Here is a 5,816-nt window from a genome sequence, read left to right as displayed (position 1 = left end):
TCTCCTGGGGCGGCCCCCGCGTGCCACCGCTGCCCTAGGGTGGAATCCAGCTGCCGCCTTCACGGGCAGGCTGGCTGGCAGCAAGTGGCACAGGCACCAGCAGGGCAGAGCCTGCGTGGGCAGGGAGGAAGGTTTGTCTTGGCACACGTGGAAAAGTCGTTGAAGCAAACCCTGCCCCGATAAGTAATCTCTAGGCACCTGGGGAGAGCTGGCCATGCTTCGAGATGTTTCGGGCAGGCTGGCAGACTTTCTGGTGTGATTTCCCAAGCCAGGTGCCTATCAAGGGGGGTCTGAGCAGTGGGGGCGATAAGATGTGGCTCCCACAGGGCTGAGGGTCCCCAGCTACTGCGGCAGGTGACCCAGAGACAATAAGAGAGGACGGGGTCTAGAAACTTCAATCAACTGCAACCTTGGTCCCACTGGGCAAAGAAAGGGAAGGGCATACATCGCTTCTGTTTGCGTTTTGTCTAGATGTAGATCAAGCCACTAGTTGCCGAAATGAGCATCCGATGTTAGTATCACACACAGCAGCTTACAGAGGTCCCAATAAGGCAGGGGGCAGCTTTAGGACACTTTTTTTGTTTGGGGGATATAGCTGGTTGTGCTCAGAGGACCATAGGGGATGCCAGAGACCAAACCTGGGCCAGCAGTGTGAAGGCACTAGTCTATCTATCTATTACCCACTAGTCTATTTCTCCAGCCCTGGAGCAGACTTTTACTGGGTTTAAAAAAAATAAAGCTGAGATCACTTGTCCTTTCCCAGAAGGGAGCACAACATGACGCTTGCCATAACCATGCCACCAGCCCCTGAACCAGGCTGTTTCACTCGGGGCGCCTCAGAGGGGGGTGGATGAGAGCCCTCCCTGCCCTAAGGGCTCCAGTCCCAGCAGACAAAAACCTCCAGAACCCAACCATTGCCATGCTCAAGACTGCTTCCAACATGCTTGGGCTGGGCCTCACGAATGAGTGAACCTATTCCTGGACTGCGTGACCACATTCACGGCCTCAAGACACATGATAAGACACACCTTACACATTCTCCAAGAGTACCACACCAAATTTGATAGGGTTCAAATAGTAGGCAACCAACCATAGAGGGATATATATATATACACATATATACATATATATATATATATATATCACTGTCACTGTCACTGTCCTTCTGTTGTTCATCGATTTGCTTGAGCTGGCCCAGTAACGTCTCCATTGTGACATATCGAATAAATCACGAGTAGCTTGCCAGACTTTGCCGTGCGGGCGAGATACTCTCGGTAGCTTGCCGGGCTCTTTGAGAGGAGCAGAGGAATTGAACCCGGGTTGGCCATATTGGCTGCTTGCAAGGCAAATGCACTACCTGTTGTGCTATCGCTTCAGCCCATATGTATATATATTTACAAATATATATATATATAAAAGTACACAAGGTTCAACCTTTAACAACATGTTAGTGATATCTTATAGACGGTCCTAATGGCCCCTGCCAAAATAGAACAATCTTCACTCTTTCCTCTGTGGATACTTTTTTGTAGCATTTTCAGTGGTTTTTCATAACAAAGAATACAAAATATATTATTTTGGTTCTGCTTTGGGAGAGGGACTGGGATTTGGGATGGAAACATCCCAAATATGGTGGTGGGAAGGTGTAATGGTGGTGGGATTGGTGTTCGAATATTAAGAGTAGTTGAATATTGTGAACAACCTGATTAAATAAAAAATTTTTTTAAAAAGCTGGCTGTAGGCCTGAGTGATTGCTGTTGAGATGGGCAAGTTCATGAAACCTGGGAAGGTGGTGCTGGTCCTGCCCAGATGCTACTAGGGATATAAAGAACATTGAAGAACATTGATGATGGCACCTCAGACCGCCCCAACAGCCACGCCCTGGTGGCTGGGATTGACCGCTATCCCCGCAAAGTGACAGCTGCCACGAGCAAGAAGAAAATCGTCAAAAGGTCCAAGATCAAGTCTTTCATGAACGTTTATAACTATAATCACCTCATGCCCATGAGGTACTCCATGGACACCCCCTTGGACAAAACCGTCCTCAACAAGAATGTCTACAGAGACCCAGCTCTTAAATGCAAAGCCCGAAGAGAGGACAAGGTCAAGTTCGAGGAGAGATACAAGACCGGCAAGAACAAATGGTTCTTCCAGAAGCTGCAGTTTTAAATGTTGCTTCAATCATTTAAAAAAAGTCAAATAAAAAAAATAATAAGAAAGCTGGCCATGATTCTTTGGGGGAGGTGGTTTGGACTACACTCGGGCTATTCCCCACCTTGTAGTGCCCAGGGTCCCTACCTTTGAGCCATGTCATTTTTTTTTTTGGACCACACCCAGCAGTGCTCAGGACTTACTCCTGACTCTGTGCTCACAGGTTTATGGGATACTGGGAATTGAATGCCATTGGCTCGTGCAAGGCACAGAACCTTATCTGCTGCACTATCTCTTCAGCTATTATATCATTCGTTTTCCCCTAAGCACCCCCAGGCATGCTCATGACTTTTTTCCCAACCTGTTTCTGAGGTTTTCCTAAGTCAAGGCCCCTCTTCAGTGTCTCTTGGGGGGGGGGGGGGGCCCAAGACACTTCTGGAGGCCATTGTTCCTCAGGCCTGGTGCTGAGCCACAACTGGAAACCTGGGACGGTCTCTTCATTTACTCCCAGGAAAATTGCAGTTCCGTGATCTGCCTGAGCCAGTAGTCCCAGCGTGACCCTGTCTGACCATCAGGCTGGTGGCGCTGGCCTGCAGTTGTGCTGTTCAGGGCACCAAATGACAGTCTGGGTTTTGTTTGTTTTAAGTAAGCAATGTGGAGGGTCTAGGTAGATAGTCCAGTGGGTAAGGCAATTGCCTTGTGCATGGCCTATCCAGCTTTGATCCTGGCGTGGCATATAATTCCCCGAGCACCTCCAGGAATAAGTAGTTCCTGAGCACAGAGCCAGGAGTAAGCTCTGAGCACCGCAGGGTGTCACATTAAATTTAAAAAGCCATGAGGGACTGGGGAGAGAGCAGGAAGAATTGGAGAGTGTGTCTTGCACACATGAAGACTTGAGTTTGATCTTTGGCATCCTGCCCAGACCCAGCACCTTCAGGACGGGGTGGGGGGTGGTCCTGTTGACCCCCAGCACTGCTTGGCTTGAGTAGTGCTGCACGGCCAGGGCCAACCACTGAAACTCTTGTCCTGGGTCCCCCAAACCCCCTGGGCACTGTTTGGGAGGATAAAAAGTAAGCTGATGGGCTGGAGAGGTGGTATAGTAGGTTGGGCATTCGCCTCGCATGCACCTGACGCGGGTCCTATCCCTGCATCCCATAGCCTGCCAGGAGTGATTCCTGAGTGCAGAGACAGGAATAAGCCCTGAGCACCCCCAGGTATAGACCCCAAACAAACAAACAAAATACACCAATAGATAAAAACCAGCAACGTGGCAGTTTCCACATGGAATAACGCAGCCGCTATTGTGATCTGGGAGCCAAGCACGGCTCACAGCCCGACTGACAACTCCTGCCCTGCCCACAGCCTCAGCTGCAGGACAGTGAGACCGGCAAGGAGCATACGCCCGCCTCACAAGGTGCTCCCCCCGACTCCCCCCTGCCCCTTCCCTCAGCCTGGCTTGGCCTGGGACAGCATCATCAGCCGCTAAGCGAGGGAGAGTTGTGAAAGAGGAGAAAGGATTGAGCCCCCCAAACCCTCCCTGCAGTCTCCGGGGGAAATGCCAAAGGGATGTGCGTACTCAGGACATTTCTTCCTTTCCACCCTCAGCCAGGGTTGTTCACTACCCTCACTGCCCCGGGAGCACTGTGTGCTGTTCCCAGCTTTCCTTCCACCCTTCCGCCAGCTCCCAACCTCTGGCATCTACCTCCTGGCTTCAGGTGGCCTCTCTCCCCTCTTCAGTGGGAATCCCTCTATGGGCTCCCTTTGTCTAGTGCTCGCACATCGCAAGAACAGAGAGCAACAGCCAAGCAACGTACATTAGAGTCTGAAGTTTCCATAAGTGAGCGCATTTGAACACTCATGTCTTAACTGCTTCAAGCCTGGCATGCCCATAGCACAGATGGGAAAACTGAGACCTAATACCAACAGGATAGGTGTGAATTCTTTACGCTGCTCTACGAACAATAGCCATGAGGACTGTTTTAGCTGTGCTCTGTCTGATATTGCACACATGGCAACTGTTTTAACGATCTCAGGCCTGGAGGAATGGCATAGCGGTTTATAGCTTCTACAAATGTGGTGTTTGAGTGACCTGGACCCCTGATGTGCCAGGCGTGATTCTAGACCAGAGCCCACTATGCGTTACCACCAAAAGCAAGTGACAATCATGACATAGCTCATCAGTGAGCATGTGCCTTGCATGCCTGATGTCCGGAGTTGGAACCTTAGCAAACAAAGAAGCCGACTTTCTGGGGCTCGGACGTGCGCCCCTAGAAAGGACAAACACGTTCCAGGCTCAGTCCCCAAAGCCACAAAACAAAAAGCAAAAAGCTCAAGACAAGCATCGTTTCTCACGATACACATGCCAAGAACCATATGGGGGGGGGGGGGCGCTATTATTTTCTTTAAACGGCTGACAGGTTGAAGGCAAAAAGCTAGTCAATGGCAGGGTTAGAATTTAAATTGGGGTGCTTCTAACTCTAGAAATCAAGTCAGGGTTTGTTTTGATATTTTTGTGTGTGGGGGGGAGGGGAAGGATCACATCAGCAGTGCTCTGGGACTGCTCCCAGCTTGGTGCTTAGGGTATTCCTGGAGATGCTCAGGGGACCATGTGGTTCCAGGGACCAAAGCCAAGCTCCAGGCATGCAAAGTTAGTGTTCTTGCCCACTGAACTACGTCTCCGACCCTAGGGAACAAGCTGTTAGGTTTGTTTTGTGACAACCCCTGGCTGTGCTCAGGGTTCATTCCTAATTCTGTGCTTGGGGATCACTCCTGGTGGGGCTCAGGGGACCATATGTGGTGCCAACTATCAAACCTAGGTTGGCTGCATGCATGGCTAGTGCGCTACCCCCAACACTACCTGGCTGGTCCCAAGAACAAACTGTTAATACCCTGTTCCTGGTCCTTGCAGATTTGAGCTCTGTAACCTCACACAGCGAGCTGCCAGTGGAGTCCAAATACAAAGAGAAGAAAATTAGACTGAAAGATTTGGCAAAGGAAGGAGTCTAGCCTTAAAGCACCATCCCTACTCGCGATCACTAACTACACACGGTCATTAAAACATAAAGAATGTGGGTGGAGGACCTACGATAGGTCTATAAATAAGATCGATTTATTCACAAAGGAACAGATGAACAAATGCAGCGGCTTTCTAATTAACTTAAAATGATTTAATCAATACCCCACGATAACATTTCAAATGATCCTTGGATGGTTCAAGGAGTCTTAGGGGTTTAATTGCTCTTGAATGAGAGAAGCAGCCAAGTTCCACCGAGACCATTTTCACAGGAAATGCCCCTTGCAGATAAAGCACTCCGTCAACCTTTTCATTAGAACGACACATGGTCCAGCTGGACGCAAGGGCTTGGGGTTACAAATGAATTTCCTCTGTTGTTGCTGAGTAGAGAGGAGGCTGGTGGGAGGGTCCAAAACTCCAGGCATGTGTAAGTGGGGAGAAAGATGCTTGTCCCTGACAATGGAGAGTCCCCCAAAGCAAAGTGAGGTGGGCTGGGATGAGGCCCGTTGGCAGAGCACCAGCCTAGCAAGTGTGAGGCCCTGGTTTTGACCCCTGTCAGTGCAAAAAAAAGAAAAGTAAGCAAAGCGGGAAATGTTTCTGATAATGACTCCATGAAGGGCCAAGTTCAGCCCGGGCTAGGGTGGATGTTCAT

General features: G+C 49.9%; 1 pseudogene; it reads left to right on the top strand.

Annotated features, from left to right (window-relative positions):
* The first annotated feature begins 1,762 nt into the window (after nt 1–1,762).
* LOC130031097 (60S ribosomal protein L27-like) lies at nt 1,763–2,180 on the top strand (annotated as a pseudogene).
* Nucleotides 2,181–5,816: the final 3,636 nt, after the last annotated feature.

Source organism: Sorex fumeus, unplaced genomic scaffold (assembly GCF_029834395.1).
Source record: "Sorex fumeus unplaced genomic scaffold, SorFum_2.1 ptg000045l, whole genome shotgun sequence".
Classification (NCBI taxonomy): Eukaryota; Metazoa; Chordata; class Mammalia; order Eulipotyphla; family Soricidae; genus Sorex; species Sorex fumeus.
This window is presented reverse-complemented; position numbering and strand designations above follow the sequence as displayed.